General features: G+C 50.3%; 16 non-coding genes across 16 annotated transcripts; all 16 read right to left on the bottom strand.

The window, feature by feature from the left end:
* Positions 1–457: 457 nt before the first annotated feature.
* Positions 458–576, bottom strand: LOC126139809 (5S ribosomal RNA). The gene has a single exon (XR_007528700.1). It is a non-coding gene; the product is annotated as a 5S ribosomal RNA (ribosomal RNA).
* Positions 577–1706: 1130 nt separating this feature from the next.
* LOC126139807 (5S ribosomal RNA) lies at positions 1707–1825 on the bottom strand. The gene has a single exon (XR_007528699.1). It is a non-coding gene; the product is annotated as a 5S ribosomal RNA (ribosomal RNA).
* A 1130-nt stretch (positions 1826–2955) lies between these two features.
* On the bottom strand, positions 2956–3074 carry LOC126139806 (5S ribosomal RNA). Its single transcript, XR_007528698.1, has one exon. It is a non-coding gene; the product is annotated as a 5S ribosomal RNA (ribosomal RNA).
* Positions 3075–4204: 1130 nt separating this feature from the next.
* On the bottom strand, positions 4205–4323 carry LOC126139805 (5S ribosomal RNA). The gene has a single exon (XR_007528697.1). It is a non-coding gene; the product is annotated as a 5S ribosomal RNA (ribosomal RNA).
* Positions 4324–5453: 1130 nt separating this feature from the next.
* Positions 5454–5572, bottom strand: LOC126139804 (5S ribosomal RNA). The gene has a single exon (XR_007528696.1). It is a non-coding gene; the product is annotated as a 5S ribosomal RNA (ribosomal RNA).
* Positions 5573–6702: 1130 nt separating this feature from the next.
* On the bottom strand, positions 6703–6821 carry LOC126139803 (5S ribosomal RNA). Its single transcript, XR_007528695.1, has one exon. It is a non-coding gene; the product is annotated as a 5S ribosomal RNA (ribosomal RNA).
* A 2383-nt stretch (positions 6822–9204) lies between these two features.
* Positions 9205–9323, bottom strand: LOC126139826 (5S ribosomal RNA). The gene has a single exon (XR_007528716.1). It is a non-coding gene; the product is annotated as a 5S ribosomal RNA (ribosomal RNA).
* Positions 9324–10453: 1130 nt separating this feature from the next.
* On the bottom strand, positions 10454–10572 carry LOC126139802 (5S ribosomal RNA). Its single transcript, XR_007528694.1, has one exon. It is a non-coding gene; the product is annotated as a 5S ribosomal RNA (ribosomal RNA).
* A 1130-nt stretch (positions 10573–11702) lies between these two features.
* Positions 11703–11821, bottom strand: LOC126139801 (5S ribosomal RNA). The gene has a single exon (XR_007528693.1). It is a non-coding gene; the product is annotated as a 5S ribosomal RNA (ribosomal RNA).
* Positions 11822–12951: 1130 nt separating this feature from the next.
* On the bottom strand, positions 12952–13070 carry LOC126139799 (5S ribosomal RNA). Its single transcript, XR_007528691.1, has one exon. It is a non-coding gene; the product is annotated as a 5S ribosomal RNA (ribosomal RNA).
* A 1130-nt stretch (positions 13071–14200) lies between these two features.
* Positions 14201–14319, bottom strand: LOC126139798 (5S ribosomal RNA). Its single transcript, XR_007528690.1, has one exon. It is a non-coding gene; the product is annotated as a 5S ribosomal RNA (ribosomal RNA).
* A 1130-nt stretch (positions 14320–15449) lies between these two features.
* Positions 15450–15568, bottom strand: LOC126139796 (5S ribosomal RNA). Its single transcript, XR_007528689.1, has one exon. It is a non-coding gene; the product is annotated as a 5S ribosomal RNA (ribosomal RNA).
* A 1130-nt stretch (positions 15569–16698) lies between these two features.
* LOC126139795 (5S ribosomal RNA) lies at positions 16699–16817 on the bottom strand. Its single transcript, XR_007528688.1, has one exon. It is a non-coding gene; the product is annotated as a 5S ribosomal RNA (ribosomal RNA).
* A 1130-nt stretch (positions 16818–17947) lies between these two features.
* On the bottom strand, positions 17948–18066 carry LOC126139794 (5S ribosomal RNA). Its single transcript, XR_007528687.1, has one exon. It is a non-coding gene; the product is annotated as a 5S ribosomal RNA (ribosomal RNA).
* Positions 18067–19196: 1130 nt separating this feature from the next.
* Positions 19197–19315, bottom strand: LOC126139793 (5S ribosomal RNA). The gene has a single exon (XR_007528686.1). It is a non-coding gene; the product is annotated as a 5S ribosomal RNA (ribosomal RNA).
* Positions 19316–20445: 1130 nt separating this feature from the next.
* On the bottom strand, positions 20446–20564 carry LOC126139792 (5S ribosomal RNA). Its single transcript, XR_007528685.1, has one exon. It is a non-coding gene; the product is annotated as a 5S ribosomal RNA (ribosomal RNA).
* Between the last annotated feature and the right edge of the window lie 1061 nt (positions 20565–21625).

Raw genomic sequence — 21625 nt, 5'->3', positions numbered from 1 at the left:
AGAAAGGTGATATGGAAAAAGGCTGGCTGCCAGGAGTAGCGACTGAAAAGAGAAAAATGAACACAGCCAGAGTTCCCAGGCGCTCACCCTTCCGAGTACTACTAACGTCGTTGCTTCACTTCGGTGATCGGACGAGAACGGAAGATTTTATTTCTTTTTTTTTTTTTTTTTTTGTTTGTTTATTTTCTTTGTGGAATTTAGCACTGCTACAAAACAGTAGGCCCTGACTTGTTTCAGAACTCATCTGTCGATTCGTAGTGTGTTGTTCTTTCCGAGGCGTTCTAGCACTCTTCTTTCGCGCATTCTTGCTCAAACTGAGTTCATTACTGTAATTTCGTATCTGACGTTTGATACAGTAGTTTAAAATACTTGTGGAAGCATCTTTGTCGACACCTGAAAGTTAGTATGAAAAGAGGGCTGGCAGGTGTAGCGACGTAAAAATGAAAAAATGAGATAGAGCCAACAGCACCCGGTGTTCCCAGGCGGTCACCCATCCAAGTACTAACCGGGCCCGATGTTGCTTAACTTCGGTGATCGGACGAGAACCGGTGTATTCAACATGGTATGGCCGTTGGCGTCCTTATACTGTAGCCGCACCACACAAGAAGCATTCGCCTCTTCTCGCAACACACGCAATCGCCGCTTTCCGTGGCACATTTGACGCAAAGCACGTCCTTCCACCTCGAAGGTGGCGCGGAGTGCGCGCTCGGCTCGGCGTCTCATAGGCGACTGCCGAGCGTAGGTGCGGCGCACAACACAGCTGCTCGGTGCGCCGCCTGTCATTCGTTTGGTGCGTGTGGCCGCGGGGTGTGGCAGTGTCCTGCTGGACCGACGGAGGCTTTCTCACCTGGCTGACACACGCCGCGCTTCCAGATATTTGCGTAATTCGCGGGCATTCGCGCCTCTCCCCCCTCCCGTCCCGACTTGTCCCGACTTTGCTCGACTGCCGCTCGCTGCCGCTCGGGTCGCGGTCCATATGACAGCACAAGCGCGAGAAACGTCTGCGGGAGGCGGCAAAACGACAAAAGAATAAATTTATGATTACAAACCGAATTTGGAGCTGTACGCCGCTGCAGAACGATAGGCGCTACCGTATTTCGGAGCATACCGCCCGATTCGTACTGTTTTCTCGTTTTCACAGACTTCCTGGCAAACTTGGTTTGCACATTCTCCTTCAAACTGAGTTAATTACTGCAGTTTCGTACCTTACGGCCGTTTAAAATGCTTGAGGAAGTCTCTTTGTCACAACAGAAAGGTGATATGGAAAAAGGCTGGCTGCCAGGAGTAGCGACTGAAAAGAGAAAAATGAACACAGCCAGAGTTCCCAGGCGCTCACCCTTCCGAGTACTACTAACGTCGTTGCTTCACTTCGGTGATCGGACGAGAACGGAAGATTTTATTTCTTTTTTTTTTTTTTTTTTTGTTTGTTTATTTTCTTTGTGGAATTTAGCACTGCTACAAAACAGTAGGCCCTGACTTGTTTCAGAACTCATCTGTCGATTCGTAGTGTGTTGTTCTTTCCGAGGCGTTCTAGCACTCTTCTTTCGCGCATTCTTGCTCAAACTGAGTTCATTACTGTAATTTCGTATCTGACGTTTGATACAGTAGTTTAAAATACTTGTGGAAGCATCTTTGTCGACACCTGAAAGTTAGTATGAAAAGAGGGCTGGCAGGTGTAGCGACGTAAAAATGAAAAAATGAGATAGAGCCAACAGCACCCGGTGTTCCCAGGCGGTCACCCATCCAAGTACTAACCGGGCCCGATGTTGCTTAACTTCGGTGATCGGACGAGAACCGGTGTATTCAACATGGTATGGCCGTTGGCGTCCTTATACTGTAGCCGCACCACACAAGAAGCATTCGCCTCTTCTCGCAACACACGCAATCGCCGCTTTCCGTGGCACATTTGACGCAAAGCACGTCCTTCCACCTCGAAGGTGGCGCGGAGTGCGCGCTCGGCTCGGCGTCTCATAGGCGACTGCCGAGCGTAGGTGCGGCGCACAACACAGCTGCTCGGTGCGCCGCCTGTCATTCGTTTGGTGCGTGTGGCCGCGGGGTGTGGCAGTGTCCTGCTGGACCGACGGAGGCTTTCTCACCTGGCTGACACACGCCGCGCTTCCAGATATTTGCGTAATTCGCGGGCATTCGCGCCTCTCCCCCCTCCCGTCCCGACTTGTCCCGACTTTGCTCGACTGCCGCTCGCTGCCGCTCGGGTCGCGGTCCATATGACAGCACAAGCGCGAGAAACGTCTGCGGGAGGCGGCAAAACGACAAAAGAATAAATTTATGATTACAAACCGAATTTGGAGCTGTACGCCGCTGCAGAACGATAGGCGCTACCGTATTTCGGAGCATACCGCCCGATTCGTACTGTTTTCTCGTTTTCACAGACTTCCTGGCAAACTTGGTTTGCACATTCTCCTTCAAACTGAGTTAATTACTGCAGTTTCGTACCTTACGGCCGTTTAAAATGCTTGAGGAAGTCTCTTTGTCACAACAGAAAGGTGATATGGAAAAAGGCTGGCTGCCAGGAGTAGCGACTGAAAAGAGAAAAATGAACACAGCCAGAGTTCCCAGGCGCTCACCCTTCCGAGTACTACTAACGTCGTTGCTTCACTTCGGTGATCGGACGAGAACGGAAGATTTTATTTCTTTTTTTTTTTTTTTTTTTGTTTGTTTATTTTCTTTGTGGAATTTAGCACTGCTACAAAACAGTAGGCCCTGACTTGTTTCAGAACTCATCTGTCGATTCGTAGTGTGTTGTTCTTTCCGAGGCGTTCTAGCACTCTTCTTTCGCGCATTCTTGCTCAAACTGAGTTCATTACTGTAATTTCGTATCTGACGTTTGATACAGTAGTTTAAAATACTTGTGGAAGCATCTTTGTCGACACCTGAAAGTTAGTATGAAAAGAGGGCTGGCAGGTGTAGCGACGTAAAAATGAAAAAATGAGATAGAGCCAACAGCACCCGGTGTTCCCAGGCGGTCACCCATCCAAGTACTAACCGGGCCCGATGTTGCTTAACTTCGGTGATCGGACGAGAACCGGTGTATTCAACATGGTATGGCCGTTGGCGTCCTTATACTGTAGCCGCACCACACAAGAAGCATTCGCCTCTTCTCGCAACACACGCAATCGCCGCTTTCCGTGGCACATTTGACGCAAAGCACGTCCTTCCACCTCGAAGGTGGCGCGGAGTGCGCGCTCGGCTCGGCGTCTCATAGGCGACTGCCGAGCGTAGGTGCGGCGCACAACACAGCTGCTCGGTGCGCCGCCTGTCATTCGTTTGGTGCGTGTGGCCGCGGGGTGTGGCAGTGTCCTGCTGGACCGACGGAGGCTTTCTCACCTGGCTGACACACGCCGCGCTTCCAGATATTTGCGTAATTCGCGGGCATTCGCGCCTCTCCCCCCTCCCGTCCCGACTTGTCCCGACTTTGCTCGACTGCCGCTCGCTGCCGCTCGGGTCGCGGTCCATATGACAGCACAAGCGCGAGAAACGTCTGCGGGAGGCGGCAAAACGACAAAAGAATAAATTTATGATTACAAACCGAATTTGGAGCTGTACGCCGCTGCAGAACGATAGGCGCTACCGTATTTCGGAGCATACCGCCCGATTCGTACTGTTTTCTCGTTTTCACAGACTTCCTGGCAAACTTGGTTTGCACATTCTCCTTCAAACTGAGTTAATTACTGCAGTTTCGTACCTTACGGCCGTTTAAAATGCTTGAGGAAGTCTCTTTGTCACAACAGAAAGGTGATATGGAAAAAGGCTGGCTGCCAGGAGTAGCGACTGAAAAGAGAAAAATGAACACAGCCAGAGTTCCCAGGCGCTCACCCTTCCGAGTACTACTAACGTCGTTGCTTCACTTCGGTGATCGGACGAGAACGGAAGATTTTATTTCTTTTTTTTTTTTTTTTTTTGTTTGTTTATTTTCTTTGTGGAATTTAGCACTGCTACAAAACAGTAGGCCCTGACTTGTTTCAGAACTCATCTGTCGATTCGTAGTGTGTTGTTCTTTCCGAGGCGTTCTAGCACTCTTCTTTCGCGCATTCTTGCTCAAACTGAGTTCATTACTGTAATTTCGTATCTGACGTTTGATACAGTAGTTTAAAATACTTGTGGAAGCATCTTTGTCGACACCTGAAAGTTAGTATGAAAAGAGGGCTGGCAGGTGTAGCGACGTAAAAATGAAAAAATGAGATAGAGCCAACAGCACCCGGTGTTCCCAGGCGGTCACCCATCCAAGTACTAACCGGGCCCGATGTTGCTTAACTTCGGTGATCGGACGAGAACCGGTGTATTCAACATGGTATGGCCGTTGGCGTCCTTATACTGTAGCCGCACCACACAAGAAGCATTCGCCTCTTCTCGCAACACACGCAATCGCCGCTTTCCGTGGCACATTTGACGCAAAGCACGTCCTTCCACCTCGAAGGTGGCGCGGAGTGCGCGCTCGGCTCGGCGTCTCATAGGCGACTGCCGAGCGTAGGTGCGGCGCACAACACAGCTGCTCGGTGCGCCGCCTGTCATTCGTTTGGTGCGTGTGGCCGCGGGGTGTGGCAGTGTCCTGCTGGACCGACGGAGGCTTTCTCACCTGGCTGACACACGCCGCGCTTCCAGATATTTGCGTAATTCGCGGGCATTCGCGCCTCTCCCCCCTCCCGTCCCGACTTGTCCCGACTTTGCTCGACTGCCGCTCGCTGCCGCTCGGGTCGCGGTCCATATGACAGCACAAGCGCGAGAAACGTCTGCGGGAGGCGGCAAAACGACAAAAGAATAAATTTATGATTACAAACCGAATTTGGAGCTGTACGCCGCTGCAGAACGATAGGCGCTACCGTATTTCGGAGCATACCGCCCGATTCGTACTGTTTTCTCGTTTTCACAGACTTCCTGGCAAACTTGGTTTGCACATTCTCCTTCAAACTGAGTTAATTACTGCAGTTTCGTACCTTACGGCCGTTTAAAATGCTTGAGGAAGTCTCTTTGTCACAACAGAAAGGTGATATGGAAAAAGGCTGGCTGCCAGGAGTAGCGACTGAAAAGAGAAAAATGAACACAGCCAGAGTTCCCAGGCGCTCACCCTTCCGAGTACTACTAACGTCGTTGCTTCACTTCGGTGATCGGACGAGAACGGAAGATTTTATTTCTTTTTTTTTTTTTTTTTTTGTTTGTTTATTTTCTTTGTGGAATTTAGCACTGCTACAAAACAGTAGGCCCTGACTTGTTTCAGAACTCATCTGTCGATTCGTAGTGTGTTGTTCTTTCCGAGGCGTTCTAGCACTCTTCTTTCGCGCATTCTTGCTCAAACTGAGTTCATTACTGTAATTTCGTATCTGACGTTTGATACAGTAGTTTAAAATACTTGTGGAAGCATCTTTGTCGACACCTGAAAGTTAGTATGAAAAGAGGGCTGGCAGGTGTAGCGACGTAAAAATGAAAAAATGAGATAGAGCCAACAGCACCCGGTGTTCCCAGGCGGTCACCCATCCAAGTACTAACCGGGCCCGATGTTGCTTAACTTCGGTGATCGGACGAGAACCGGTGTATTCAACATGGTATGGCCGTTGGCGTCCTTATACTGTAGCCGCACCACACAAGAAGCATTCGCCTCTTCTCGCAACACACGCAATCGCCGCTTTCCGTGGCACATTTGACGCAAAGCACGTCCTTCCACCTCGAAGGTGGCGCGGAGTGCGCGCTCGGCTCGGCGTCTCATAGGCGACTGCCGAGCGTAGGTGCGGCGCACAACACAGCTGCTCGGTGCGCCGCCTGTCATTCGTTTGGTGCGTGTGGCCGCGGGGTGTGGCAGTGTCCTGCTGGACCGACGGAGGCTTTCTCACCTGGCTGACACACGCCGCGCTTCCAGATATTTGCGTAATTCGCGGGCATTCGCGCCTCTCCCCCCTCCCGTCCCGACTTGTCCCGACTTTGCTCGACTGCCGCTCGCTGCCGCTCGGGTCGCGGTCCATATGACAGCACAAGCGCGAGAAACGTCTGCGGGAGGCGGCAAAACGACAAAAGAATAAATTTATGATTACAAACCGAATTTGGAGCTGTACGCCGCTGCAGAACGATAGGCGCTACCGTATTTCGGAGCATACCGCCCGATTCGTACTGTTTTCTCGTTTTCACAGACTTCCTGGCAAACTTGGTTTGCACATTCTCCTTCAAACTGAGTTAATTACTGCAGTTTCGTACCTTACGGCCGTTTAAAATGCTTGAGGAAGTCTCTTTGTCACAACAGAAAGGTGATATGGAAAAAGGCTGGCTGCCAGGAGTAGCGACTGAAAAGAGAAAAATGAACACAGCCAGAGTTCCCAGGCGCTCACCCTTCCGAGTACTACTAACGTCGTTGCTTCACTTCGGTGATCGGACGAGAACGGAAGATTTTATTTCTTTTTTTTTTTTTTTTTTTGTTTGTTTATTTTCTTTGTGGAATTTAGCACTGCTACAAAACAGTAGGCCCTGACTTGTTTCAGAACTCATCTGTCGATTCGTAGTGTGTTGTTCTTTCCGAGGCGTTCTAGCACTCTTCTTTCGCGCATTCTTGCTCAAACTGAGTTCATTACTGTAATTTCGTATCTGACGTTTGATACAGTAGTTTAAAATACTTGTGGAAGCATCTTTGTCGACACCTGAAAGTTAGTATGAAAAGAGGGCTGGCAGGTGTAGCGACGTAAAAATGAAAAAATGAGATAGAGCCAACAGCACCCGGTGTTCCCAGGCGGTCACCCATCCAAGTACTAACCGGGCCCGATGTTGCTTAACTTCGGTGATCGGACGAGAACCGGTGTATTCAACATGGTATGGCCGTTGGCGTCCTTATACTGTAGCCGCACCACACAAGAAGCATTCGCCTCTTCTCGCAACACACGCAATCGCCGCTTTCCGTGGCACATTTGACGCAAAGCACGTCCTTCCACCTCGAAGGTGGCGCGGAGTGCGCGCTCGGCTCGGCGTCTCATAGGCGACTGCCGAGCGTAGGTGCGGCGCACAACACAGCTGCTCGGTGCGCCGCCTGTCATTCGTTTGGTGCGTGTGGCCGCGGGGTGTGGCAGTGTCCTGCTGGACCGACGGAGGCTTTCTCACCTGGCTGACACACGCCGCGCTTCCAGATATTTGCGTAATTCGCGGGCATTCGCGCCTCTCCCCCCTCCCGTCCCGACTTGTCCCGACTTTGCTCGACTGCCGCTCGCTGCCGCTCGGGTCGCGGTCCATATGACAGCACAAGCGCGAGAAACGTCTGCGGGAGGCGGCAAAACGACAAAAGAATAAATTTATGATTACAAACCGAATTTGGAGCTGTACGCCGCTGCAGAACGATAGGCGCTACCGTATTTCGGAGCATACCGCCCGATTCGTACTGTTTTCTCGTTTTCACAGACTTCCTGGCAAACTTGGTTTGCACATTCTCCTTCAAACTGAGTTAATTACTGCAGTTTCGTACCTTACGGCCGTTTAAAATGCTTGAGGAAGTCTCTTTGTCACAACAGAAAGGTGATATGGAAAAAGGCTGGCTGCCAGGAGTAGCGACTGAAAAGAGAAAAATGAACACAGCCAGAGTTCCCAGGCGCTCACCCTTCCGAGTACTACTAACGTCGTTGCTTCACTTCGGTGATCGGACGAGAACGGAAGATTTTATTTCTTTTTTTTTTTTTTTTTTTGTTTGTTTATTTTCTTTGTGGAATTTAGCACTGCTACAAAACAGTAGGCCCTGACTTGTTTCAGAACTCATCTGTCGATTCGTAGTGTGTTGTTCTTTCCGAGGCGTTCTAGCACTCTTCTTTCGCGCATTCTTGCTCAAACTGAGTTCATTACTGTAATTTCGTATCTGACGTTTGATACAGTAGTTTAAAATACTTGTGGAAGCATCTTTGTCGACACCTGAAAGTTAGTATGAAAAGAGGGCTGGCAGGTGTAGCGACGTAAAAATGAAAAAATGAGATAGAGCCAACAGCACCTTTTTTTTTTTTTTTTTTAAACGTAATAAACTTTTATTTACAAAATAACAAATACAGTCATGAGATTCCAAGGTATTTTCAATTTCAGTTAGTTATCGAGTCTTTTTCTTTTCTTTACTGATATGTAACTTTGTTGCAATTGTCTGTTTCATTATATTTTGTGCATTTGCAGGTTGATTTGCACTGTTGCACTGATTTGTAAGTCAGTGGAGCAAGAATATTTCATTTTTCAGTTTTGTTTGCGTTTTTGTTAAATTTTATGGGTTATTGATTCAAAACACTTCTAAGTTCTTTACTTTAGGTCGAGTTTTTGGTCTGGTGCCATTATGTGGCTTGTAACTATTATTAGAGATGTCTTATTGGCTAAGGCTTACATTTAAGAGACAAAGGACAATGACAAATATGTATGAATGAATATTATATATATGTGTAGCGAGGTGTCCACGAGATGGTGGTTGAGGGGAAGAGAGCGAGAGAGGGAGAGAGAGAGTAATAGAGAGACAGAGAGAGAGAGAGAGAGAGAGAAAGAGAAAGAGAAAGAGAGAGAGAGAGAGAGAGAGTGAGAGGGCGATATGGAACACATTTGAAACATAATTAAGGAATATTTCTATAAGTGGACAACTATATTCTAGATAAGCTTCACATGATTAAATAGGGATTGAATGTAGATGTTTCTTTTGTTATTCTACTCACATAGTCATCTTCGGCGTAGTGATGTTTCGCACATTCTTAAGAACGCTACCTGGATATGCCCTATATGTGTAGCCGTAGCACTGCGGACACTGTTGTTGCACTGCACAAATTTTACACCGAACTCACATTTAACACACAACACTTTTGGGGGCGTTGGAGGGTCTCTGCATCGGTGACGACGGAGGCGTGGAGGACTAGGGGGGGGCGTGGTGTGGCGGCAGCGGCGTCGGCGGCGTCGGCGGCGTCGGCGGCGTCGGCGGCGCCGGCGGTGGCGGCGGCGTCGGCGGCGGCGGCGGCGGCGGCGGCGGTCGTGGCGTGTGGGGACGGAGGGCGTCCTTGAAGGCGGCGTCCAGCGCTATCTGTAGGTAGTTCTGGAACGTCTGCCTGTAGTTGTTTTTCCGCTTGGCTCGCTTGTGTTCCTCCCAGAGATCGGTGAGGAACTGCACTCCGTCCGTTTGTTTTTTCGCGATTATGGCGTGCGCTGTCATCGCGAACGTCCACATGGTCGCGACGCGTTTGGGACGTGGAAAACAATTTGCAGCCGGGATGGTGAGGGCACCCGGTGTTCCCAGGCGGTCACCCATCCAAGTACTAACCGGGCCCGATGTTGCTTAACTTCGGTGATCGGACGAGAACCGGTGTATTCAACATGGTATGGCCGTTGGCGTCCTTATACTGTAGCCGCACCACACAAGAAGCATTCGCCTCTTCTCGCAACACACGCAATCGCCGCTTTCCGTGGCACATTTGACGCAAAGCACGTCCTTCCACCTCGAAGGTGGCGCGGAGTGCGCGCTCGGCTCGGCGTCTCATAGGCGACTGCCGAGCGTAGGTGCGGCGCACAACACAGCTGCTCGGTGCGCCGCCTGTCATTCGTTTGGTGCGTGTGGCCGCGGGGTGTGGCAGTGTCCTGCTGGACCGACGGAGGCTTTCTCACCTGGCTGACACACGCCGCGCTTCCAGATATTTGCGTAATTCGCGGGCATTCGCGCCTCTCCCCCCTCCCGTCCCGACTTGTCCCGACTTTGCTCGACTGCCGCTCGCTGCCGCTCGGGTCGCGGTCCATATGACAGCACAAGCGCGAGAAACGTCTGCGGGAGGCGGCAAAACGACAAAAGAATAAATTTATGATTACAAACCGAATTTGGAGCTGTACGCCGCTGCAGAACGATAGGCGCTACCGTATTTCGGAGCATACCGCCCGATTCGTACTGTTTTCTCGTTTTCACAGACTTCCTGGCAAACTTGGTTTGCACATTCTCCTTCAAACTGAGTTAATTACTGCAGTTTCGTACCTTACGGCCGTTTAAAATGCTTGAGGAAGTCTCTTTGTCACAACAGAAAGGTGATATGGAAAAAGGCTGGCTGCCAGGAGTAGCGACTGAAAAGAGAAAAATGAACACAGCCAGAGTTCCCAGGCGCTCACCCTTCCGAGTACTACTAACGTCGTTGCTTCACTTCGGTGATCGGACGAGAACGGAAGATTTTATTTCTTTTTTTTTTTTTTTTTTTGTTTGTTTATTTTCTTTGTGGAATTTAGCACTGCTACAAAACAGTAGGCCCTGACTTGTTTCAGAACTCATCTGTCGATTCGTAGTGTGTTGTTCTTTCCGAGGCGTTCTAGCACTCTTCTTTCGCGCATTCTTGCTCAAACTGAGTTCATTACTGTAATTTCGTATCTGACGTTTGATACAGTAGTTTAAAATACTTGTGGAAGCATCTTTGTCGACACCTGAAAGTTAGTATGAAAAGAGGGCTGGCAGGTGTAGCGACGTAAAAATGAAAAAATGAGATAGAGCCAACAGCACCCGGTGTTCCCAGGCGGTCACCCATCCAAGTACTAACCGGGCCCGATGTTGCTTAACTTCGGTGATCGGACGAGAACCGGTGTATTCAACATGGTATGGCCGTTGGCGTCCTTATACTGTAGCCGCACCACACAAGAAGCATTCGCCTCTTCTCGCAACACACGCAATCGCCGCTTTCCGTGGCACATTTGACGCAAAGCACGTCCTTCCACCTCGAAGGTGGCGCGGAGTGCGCGCTCGGCTCGGCGTCTCATAGGCGACTGCCGAGCGTAGGTGCGGCGCACAACACAGCTGCTCGGTGCGCCGCCTGTCATTCGTTTGGTGCGTGTGGCCGCGGGGTGTGGCAGTGTCCTGCTGGACCGACGGAGGCTTTCTCACCTGGCTGACACACGCCGCGCTTCCAGATATTTGCGTAATTCGCGGGCATTCGCGCCTCTCCCCCCTCCCGTCCCGACTTGTCCCGACTTTGCTCGACTGCCGCTCGCTGCCGCTCGGGTCGCGGTCCATATGACAGCACAAGCGCGAGAAACGTCTGCGGGAGGCGGCAAAACGACAAAAGAATAAATTTATGATTACAAACCGAATTTGGAGCTGTACGCCGCTGCAGAACGATAGGCGCTACCGTATTTCGGAGCATACCGCCCGATTCGTACTGTTTTCTCGTTTTCACAGACTTCCTGGCAAACTTGGTTTGCACATTCTCCTTCAAACTGAGTTAATTACTGCAGTTTCGTACCTTACGGCCGTTTAAAATGCTTGAGGAAGTCTCTTTGTCACAACAGAAAGGTGATATGGAAAAAGGCTGGCTGCCAGGAGTAGCGACTGAAAAGAGAAAAATGAACACAGCCAGAGTTCCCAGGCGCTCACCCTTCCGAGTACTACTAACGTCGTTGCTTCACTTCGGTGATCGGACGAGAACGGAAGATTTTATTTCTTTTTTTTTTTTTTTTTTTGTTTGTTTATTTTCTTTGTGGAATTTAGCACTGCTACAAAACAGTAGGCCCTGACTTGTTTCAGAACTCATCTGTCGATTCGTAGTGTGTTGTTCTTTCCGAGGCGTTCTAGCACTCTTCTTTCGCGCATTCTTGCTCAAACTGAGTTCATTACTGTAATTTCGTATCTGACGTTTGATACAGTAGTTTAAAATACTTGTGGAAGCATCTTTGTCGACACCTGAAAGTTAGTATGAAAAGAGGGCTGGCAGGTGTAGCGACGTAAAAATGAAAAAATGAGATAGAGCCAACAGCACCCGGTGTTCCCAGGCGGTCACCCATCCAAGTACTAACCGGGCCCGATGTTGCTTAACTTCGGTGATCGGACGAGAACCGGTGTATTCAACATGGTATGGCCGTTGGCGTCCTTATACTGTAGCCGCACCACACAAGAAGCATTCGCCTCTTCTCGCAACACACGCAATCGCCGCTTTCCGTGGCACATTTGACGCAAAGCACGTCCTTCCACCTCGAAGGTGGCGCGGAGTGCGCGCTCGGCTCGGCGTCTCATAGGCGACTGCCGAGCGTAGGTGCGGCGCACAACACAGCTGCTCGGTGCGCCGCCTGTCATTCGTTTGGTGCGTGTGGCCGCGGGGTGTGGCAGTGTCCTGCTGGACCGACGGAGGCTTTCTCACCTGGCTGACACACGCCGCGCTTCCAGATATTTGCGTAATTCGCGGGCATTCGCGCCTCTCCCCCCTCCCGTCCCGACTTGTCCCGACTTTGCTCGACTGCCGCTCGCTGCCGCTCGGGTCGCGGTCCATATGACAGCACAAGCGCGAGAAACGTCTGCGGGAGGCGGCAAAACGACAAAAGAATAAATTTATGATTACAAACCGAATTTGGAGCTGTACGCCGCTGCAGAACGATAGGCGCTACCGTATTTCGGAGCATACCGCCCGATTCGTACTGTTTTCTCGTTTTCACAGACTTCCTGGCAAACTTGGTTTGCACATTCTCCTTCAAACTGAGTTAATTACTGCAGTTTCGTACCTTACGGCCGTTTAAAATGCTTGAGGAAGTCTCTTTGTCACAACAGAAAGGTGATATGGAAAAAGGCTGGCTGCCAGGAGTAGCGACTGAAAAGAGAAAAATGAACACAGCCAGAGTTCCCAGGCGCTCACCCTTCCGAGTACTACTAACGTCGTTGCTTCACTTCGGTGATCGGACGAGAACGGAAGATTTTATTTCTTTTTTTTTTTTTTTTTTTGTTTGTTTATTTTCTTTGTGGAATTTAGCACTGCTACAAAACAGTAGGCCCTGACTTGTTTCAGAACTCATCTGTCGATTCGTAGTGTGTTGTTCTTTCCGAGGCGTTCTAGCACTCTTCTTTCGCGCATTCTTGCTCAAACTGAGTTCATTACTGTAATTTCGTATCTGACGTTTGATACAGTAGTTTAAAATACTTGTGGAAGCATCTTTGTCGACACCTGAAAGTTAGTATGAAAAGAGGGCTGGCAGGTGTAGCGACGTAAAAATGAAAAAATGAGATAGAGCCAACAGCACCCGGTGTTCCCAGGCGGTCACCCATCCAAGTACTAACCGGGCCCGATGTTGCTTAACTTCGGTGATCGGACGAGAACCGGTGTATTCAACATGGTATGGCCGTTGGCGTCCTTATACTGTAGCCGCACCACACAAGAAGCATTCGCCTCTTCTCGCAACACACGCAATCGCCGCTTTCCGTGGCACATTTGACGCAAAGCACGTCCTTCCACCTCGAAGGTGGCGCGGAGTGCGCGCTCGGCTCGGCGTCTCATAGGCGACTGCCGAGCGTAGGTGCGGCGCACAACACAGCTGCTCGGTGCGCCGCCTGTCATTCGTTTGGTGCGTGTGGCCGCGGGGTGTGGCAGTGTCCTGCTGGACCGACGGAGGCTTTCTCACCTGGCTGACACACGCCGCGCTTCCAGATATTTGCGTAATTCGCGGGCATTCGCGCCTCTCCCCCCTCCCGTCCCGACTTGTCCCGACTTTGCTCGACTGCCGCTCGCTGCCGCTCGGGTCGCGGTCCATATGACAGCACAAGCGCGAGAAACGTCTGCGGGAGGCGGCAAAACGACAAAAGAATAAATTTATGATTACAAACCGAATTTGGAGCTGTACGCCGCTGCAGAACGATAGGCGCTACCGTATTTCGGAGCATACCGCCCGATTCGTACTGTTTTCTCGTTTTCACAGACTTCCTGGCAAACTTGGTTTGCACATTCTCCTTCAAACTGAGTTAATTACTGCAGTTTCGTACCTTACGGCCGTTTAAAATGCTTGAGGAAGTCTCTTTGTCACAACAGAAAGGTGATATGGAAAAAGGCTGGCTGCCAGGAGTAGCGACTGAAAAGAGAAAAATGAACACAGCCAGAGTTCCCAGGCGCTCACCCTTCCGAGTACTACTAACGTCGTTGCTTCACTTCGGTGATCGGACGAGAACGGAAGATTTTATTTCTTTTTTTTTTTTTTTTTTTGTTTGTTTATTTTCTTTGTGGAATTTAGCACTGCTACAAAACAGTAGGCCCTGACTTGTTTCAGAACTCATCTGTCGATTCGTAGTGTGTTGTTCTTTCCGAGGCGTTCTAGCACTCTTCTTTCGCGCATTCTTGCTCAAACTGAGTTCATTACTGTAATTTCGTATCTGACGTTTGATACAGTAGTTTAAAATACTTGTGGAAGCATCTTTGTCGACACCTGAAAGTTAGTATGAAAAGAGGGCTGGCAGGTGTAGCGACGTAAAAATGAAAAAATGAGATAGAGCCAACAGCACCCGGTGTTCCCAGGCGGTCACCCATCCAAGTACTAACCGGGCCCGATGTTGCTTAACTTCGGTGATCGGACGAGAACCGGTGTATTCAACATGGTATGGCCGTTGGCGTCCTTATACTGTAGCCGCACCACACAAGAAGCATTCGCCTCTTCTCGCAACACACGCAATCGCCGCTTTCCGTGGCACATTTGACGCAAAGCACGTCCTTCCACCTCGAAGGTGGCGCGGAGTGCGCGCTCGGCTCGGCGTCTCATAGGCGACTGCCGAGCGTAGGTGCGGCGCACAACACAGCTGCTCGGTGCGCCGCCTGTCATTCGTTTGGTGCGTGTGGCCGCGGGGTGTGGCAGTGTCCTGCTGGACCGACGGAGGCTTTCTCACCTGGCTGACACACGCCGCGCTTCCAGATATTTGCGTAATTCGCGGGCATTCGCGCCTCTCCCCCCTCCCGTCCCGACTTGTCCCGACTTTGCTCGACTGCCGCTCGCTGCCGCTCGGGTCGCGGTCCATATGACAGCACAAGCGCGAGAAACGTCTGCGGGAGGCGGCAAAACGACAAAAGAATAAATTTATGATTACAAACCGAATTTGGAGCTGTACGCCGCTGCAGAACGATAGGCGCTACCGTATTTCGGAGCATACCGCCCGATTCGTACTGTTTTCTCGTTTTCACAGACTTCCTGGCAAACTTGGTTTGCACATTCTCCTTCAAACTGAGTTAATTACTGCAGTTTCGTACCTTACGGCCGTTTAAAATGCTTGAGGAAGTCTCTTTGTCACAACAGAAAGGTGATATGGAAAAAGGCTGGCTGCCAGGAGTAGCGACTGAAAAGAGAAAAATGAACACAGCCAGAGTTCCCAGGCGCTCACCCTTCCGAGTACTACTAACGTCGTTGCTTCACTTCGGTGATCGGACGAGAACGGAAGATTTTATTTCTTTTTTTTTTTTTTTTTTTGTTTGTTTATTTTCTTTGTGGAATTTAGCACTGCTACAAAACAGTAGGCCCTGACTTGTTTCAGAACTCATCTGTCGATTCGTAGTGTGTTGTTCTTTCCGAGGCGTTCTAGCACTCTTCTTTCGCGCATTCTTGCTCAAACTGAGTTCATTACTGTAATTTCGTATCTGACGTTTGATACAGTAGTTTAAAATACTTGTGGAAGCATCTTTGTCGACACCTGAAAGTTAGTATGAAAAGAGGGCTGGCAGGTGTAGCGACGTAAAAATGAAAAAATGAGATAGAGCCAACAGCACCCGGTGTTCCCAGGCGGTCACCCATCCAAGTACTAACCGGGCCCGATGTTGCTTAACTTCGGTGATCGGACGAGAACCGGTGTATTCAACATGGTATGGCCGTTGGCGTCCTTATACTGTAGCCGCACCACACAAGAAGCATTCGCCTCTTCTCGCAACACACGCAATCGCCGCTTTCCGTGGCACATTTGACGCAAAGCACGTCCTTCCACCTCGAAGGTGGCGCGGAGTGCGCGCTCGGCTCGGCGTCTCATAGGCGACTGCCGAGCGTAGGTGCGGCGCACAACACAGCTGCTCGGTGCGCCGCCTGTCATTCGTTTGGTGCGTGTGGCCGCGGGGTGTGGCAGTGTCCTGCTGGACCGACGGAGGCTTTCTCACCTGGCTGACACACGCCGCGCTTCCAGATATTTGCGTAATTCGCGGGCATTCGCGCCTCTCCCCCCTCCCGTCCCGACTTGTCCCGACTTTGCTCGACTGCCGCTCGCTGCCGCTCGGGTCGCGGTCCATATGACAGCACAAGCGCGAGAAACGTCTGCGGGAGGCGGCAAAACGACAAAAGAATAAATTTATGATTACAAACCGAATTTGGAGCTGTACGCCGCTGCAGAACGATAGGCGCTACCGTATTTCGGAGCATACCGCCCGATTCGTACTGTTTTCTCGTTTTCACAGACTTCCTGGCAAACTTGGTTTGCACATTCTCCTTCAAACTGAGTTAATTACTGCAGTTTCGTACCTTACGGCCGTTTAAAATGCTTGAGGAAGTCTCTTTGTCACAACAGAAAGGTGATATGGAAAAAGGCTGGCTGCCAGGAGTAGCGACTGAAAAGAGAAAAATGAACACAGCCAGAGTTCCCAGGCGCTCACCCTTCCGAGTACTACTAACGTCGTTGCTTCACTTCGGTGATCGGACGAGAACGGAAGATTTTATTTCTTTTTTTTTTTTTTTTTTTGTTTGTTTATTTTCTTTGTGGAATTTAGCACTGCTACAAAACAGTAGGCCCTGACTTGTTTCAGAACTCATCTGTCGATTCGTAGTGTGTTGTTCTTTCCGAGGCGTTCTAGCACTCTTCTTTCGCGCATTCTTGCTCAAACTGAGTTCATTACTGTAATTTCGTATCTGACGTTTGATACAGTAGTTTAAAATACTTGTGGAAGCATCTTTGTCGACACCTGAAAGTTAGTATGAAAAGAGGGCTGGCAGGTGTAGCGACGTAAAAATGAAAAAATGAGATAGAGCCAACAGCACCCGGTGTTCCCAGGCGGTCACCCATCCAAGTACTAACCGGGCCCGATGTTGCTTAACTTCGGTGATCGGACGAGAACCGGTGTATTCAACATGGTATGGCCGTTGGCGTCCTTATACTGTAGCCGCACCACACAAGAAGCATTCGCCTCTTCTCGCAACACACGCAATCGCCGCTTTCCGTGGCACATTTGACGCAAAGCACGTCCTTCCACCTCGAAGGTGGCGCGGAGTGCGCGCTCGGCTCGGCGTCTCATAGGCGACTGCCGAGCGTAGGTGCGGCGCACAACACAGCTGCTCGGTGCGCCGCCTGTCATTCGTTTGGTGCGTGTGGCCGCGGGGTGTGGCAGTGTCCTGCTGGACCGACGGAGGCTTTCTCACCTGGCTGACACACGCCGCGCTTCCAGATATTTGCGTAATTCGCGGGCATTCGCGCCTCTCCCCCCTCCCGTCCCGACTTGTCCCGACTTTGCTCGACTGCCGCTCGCTGCCGCTCGGGTCGCGGTCCATATGACAGCACAAGCGCGAGAAACGTCTGCGGGAGGCGGCAAAACGACAAAAGAATAAATTTATGATTACAAACCGAATTTGGAGCTGTACGCCGCTGCAGAACGATAGGCGCTACCGTATTTCGGAGCATACCGCCCGATTCGTACTGTTTTCTCGTTTTCACAGACTTCCTGGCAAACTTGGTTTGCACATTCTCCTTCAAACTGAGTTAATTACTGCAGTTTCGTACCTTACGGCCGTTTAAAATGCTTGAGGAAGTCTCTTTGTCACAACAGAAAGGTGATATGGAAAAAGGCTGGCTGCCAGGAGTAGCGACTGAAAAGAGAAAAATGAACACAGCCAGAGTTCCCAGGCGCTCACCCTTCCGAGTACTACTAACGTCGTTGCTTCACTTCGGTGATCGGACGAGAACGGAAGATTTTATTTCTTTTTTTTTTTTTTTTTTTGTTTGTTTATTTTCTTTGTGGAATTTAGCACTGCTACAAAACAGTAGGCCCTGACTTGTTTCAGAACTCATCTGTCGATTCGTAGTGTGTTGTTCTTTCCGAGGCGTTCTAGCACTCTTCTTTCGCGCATTCTTGCTCAAACTGAGTTCATTACTGTAATTTCGTATCTGACGTTTGATACAGTAGTTTAAAATACTTGTGGAAGCATCTTTGTCGACACCTGAAAGTTAGTATGAAAAGAGGGCTGGCAGGTGTAGCGACGTAAAAATGAAAAAATGAGATAGAGCCAACAGCACCCGGTGTTCCCAGGCGGTCACCCATCCAAGTACTAACCGGGCCCGATGTTGCTTAACTTCGGTGATCGGACGAGAACCGGTGTATTCAACATGGTATGGCCGTTGGCGTCCTTATACTGTAGCCGCACCACACAAGAAGCATTCGCCTCTTCTCGCAACACACGCAATCGCCGCTTTCCGTGGCACATTTGACGCAAAGCACGTCCTTCCACCTCGAAGGTGGCGCGGAGTGCGCGCTCGGCTCGGCGTCTCATAGGCGACTGCCGAGCGTAGGTGCGGCGCACAACACAGCTGCTCGGTGCGCCGCCTGTCATTCGTTTGGTGCGTGTGGCCGCGGGGTGTGGCAGTGTCCTGCTGGACCGACGGAGGCTTTCTCACCTGGCTGACACACGCCGCGCTTCCAGATATTTGCGTAATTCGCGGGCATTCGCGCCTCTCCCCCCTCCCGTCCCGACTTGTCCCGACTTTGCTCGACTGCCGCTCGCTGCCGCTCGGGTCGCGGTCCATATGACAGCACAAGCGCGAGAAACGTCTGCGGGAGGCGGCAAAACGACAAAAGAATAAATTTATGATTACAAACCGAATTTGGAGCTGTACGCCGCTGCAGAACGATAGGCGCTACCGTATTTCGGAGCATACCGCCCGATTCGTACTGTTTTCTCGTTTTCACAGACTTCCTGGCAAACTTGGTTTGCACATTCTCCTTCAAACTGAGTTAATTACTGCAGTTTCGTACCTTACGGCCGTTTAAAATGCTTGAGGAAGTCTCTTTGTCACAACAGAAAGGTGATATGGAAAAAGGCTGGCTGCCAGGAGTAGCGACTGAAAAGAGAAAAATGAACACAGCCAGAGTTCCCAGGCGCTCACCCTTCCGAGTACTACTAACGTCGTTGCTTCACTTCGGTGATCGGACGAGAACGGAAGATTTTATTTCTTTTTTTTTTTTTTTTTTTGTTTGTTTATTTTCTTTGTGGAATTTAGCACTGCTACAAAACAGTAGGCCCTGACTTGTTTCAGAACTCATCTGTCGATTCGTAGTGTGTTGTTCTTTCCGAGGCGTTCTAGCACTCTTCTTTCGCGCATTCTTGCTCAAACTGAGTTCATTACTGTAATTTCGTATCTGACGTTTGATACAGTAGTTTAAAATACTTGTGGAAGCATCTTTGTCGACACCTGAAAGTTAGTATGAAAAGAGGGCTGGCAGGTGTAGCGACGTAAAAATGAAAAAATGAGATAGAGCCAACAGCACCCGGTGTTCCCAGGCGGTCACCCATCCAAGTACTAACCGGGCCCGATGTTGCTTAACTTCGGTGATCGGACGAGAACCGGTGTATTCAACATGGTATGGCCGTTGGCGTCCTTATACTGTAGCCGCACCACACAAGAAGCATTCGCCTCTTCTCGCAACACACGCAATCGCCGCTTTCCGTGGCACATTTGACGCAAAGCACGTCCTTCCACCTCGAAGGTGGCGCGGAGTGCGCGCTCGGCTCGGCGTCTCATAGGCGACTGCCGAGCGTAGGTGCGGCGCACAACACAGCTGCTCGGTGCGCCGCCTGTCATTCGTTTGGTGCGTGTGGCCGCGGGGTGTGGCAGTGTCCTGCTGGACCGACGGAGGCTTTCTCACCTGGCTGACACACGCCGCGCTTCCAGATATTTGCGTAATTCGCGGGCATTCGCGCCTCTCCCCCCTCCCGTCCCGACTTGTCCCGACTTTGCTCGACTGCCGCTCGCTGCCGCTCGGGTCGCGGTCCATATGACAGCACAAGCGCGAGAAACGTCTGCGGGAGGCGGCAAAACGACAAAAGAATAAATTTATGATTACAAACCGAATTTGGAGCTGTACGCCGCTGCAGAACGATAGGCGCTACCGTATTTCGGAGCATACCGCCCGATTCGTACTGTTTTCTCGTTTTCACAGACTTCCTGGCAAACTTGGTTTGCACATTCTCCTTCAAACTGAGTTAATTACTGCAGTTTCGTACCTTACGGCCGTTTAAAATGCTTGAGGAAGTCTCTTTGTCACAACAGAAAGGTGATATGGAAAAAGGCTGGCTGCCAGGAGTAGCGACTGAAAAGAGAAAAATGAACACAGCCAGAGTTCCCAGGCGCTCACCCTTCCGAGTACTACTAACGTCGTTGCTTCACTTCGGTGATCGGACGAGAACGGAAGATTTTATTTCTTTTTTTTTTTTTTTTTTTGTTTGTTTATTTTCTTTGTGGAATTTAGCACTGCTACAAAACAGTAGGCCCTGACTTGTTTCAGAACTCATCTGTCGATTCGTAGTGTGTTGTTCTTTCCGAGGCGTTCTAGCACTCTTCTTTCGCGCATTCTTGCTCAAACTGAGTTCATTACTGTAATTTCGTATCTGACGTTTGATACAGTAGTTTAAAATACTTGTGGAAGCATCTTTGTCGACACCTGAAAGTTAGTATGAAAAGAGGGCTGGCAGGTGTAGCGACGTAAAAATGAAAAAATGAGATAGAGCCAACAGCACCCGGTGTTCCCAGGCGGTCACCCATCCAAGTACTAACCGGGCCCGATGTTGCTTAACTTCGGTGATCGGACGAGAACCGGTGTATTCAACATGGTATGGCCGTTGGCGTCCTTATACTGTAGCCGCACCACACAAGAAGCATTCGCCTCTTCTCGCAACACACGCAATCGCCGCTTTCCGTGGCACATTTGACGCAAAGCACGTCCTTCCACCTCGAAGGTGGCGCGGAGTGCGCGCTCGGCTCGGCGTCTCATAGGCGACTGCCGAGCGTAGGTGCGGCGCACAACACAGCTGCTCGGTGCGCCGCCTGTCATTCGTTTGGTGCGTGTGGCCGCGGGGTGTGGCAGTGTCCTGCTGGACCGACGGAGGCTTTCTCACCTGGCTGACACACGCCGCGCTTCCAGATATTTGCGTAATTCGCGGGCATTCGCGCCTCTCCCCCCTCCCGTCCCGACTTGTCCCGACTTTGCTCGACTGCCGCTCGCTGCCGCTCGGGTCGCGGTCCATATGACAGCACAAGCGCGAGAAACGTCTGCGGGAGGCGGCAAAACGACAAAAGAATAAATTTATGATTACAAACCGAATTTGGAGCTGTACGCCGCTGCAGAACGATAGGCGCTACCGTATTTCGGAGCATACCGCCCGATTCGTACTGTTTTCTCGTTTTCACAGACTTCCTGGCAAACTTGGTTTGCACATTCTCCTTCAAACTGAGTTAATTACTGCAGTTTCGTACCTTACGGCCGTTTAAAATGCTTGAGGAAGTCTCTTTGTCACAACAGAAAGGTGATATGGAAAAAGGCTGGCTGCCAGGAGTAGCGACTGAAAAGAGAAAAATGAACACAGCCAGAGTTCCCAGGCGCTCACCCTTCCGAGTACTACTAACGTCGTTGCTTCACTTCGGTGATCGGACGAGAACGGAAGATTTTATTTCTTTTTTTTTTTTTTTTTTTGTTTGTTTATTTTCTTTGTGGAATTTAGCACTGCTACAAAACAGTAGGCCCTGACTTGTTTCAGAACTCATCTGTCGATTCGTAGTGTGTTGTTCTTTCCGAGGCGTTCTAGCACTCTTCTTTCGCGCATTCTTGCTCAAACTGAGTTCATTACTGTAATTTCGTATCTGACGTTTGATACAGTAGTTTAAAATACTTGTGGAAGCATCTTTGTC

Source organism: Schistocerca cancellata, unplaced genomic scaffold (assembly GCF_023864275.1).
Source record: "Schistocerca cancellata isolate TAMUIC-IGC-003103 unplaced genomic scaffold, iqSchCanc2.1 HiC_scaffold_688, whole genome shotgun sequence".
Lineage (NCBI taxonomy): Eukaryota > Metazoa > Arthropoda > Insecta > Orthoptera > Acrididae > Schistocerca > Schistocerca cancellata.
Note: the sequence above shows the minus strand (reverse complement) of the source record. Positions and strands in the feature narration are given on the sequence as shown.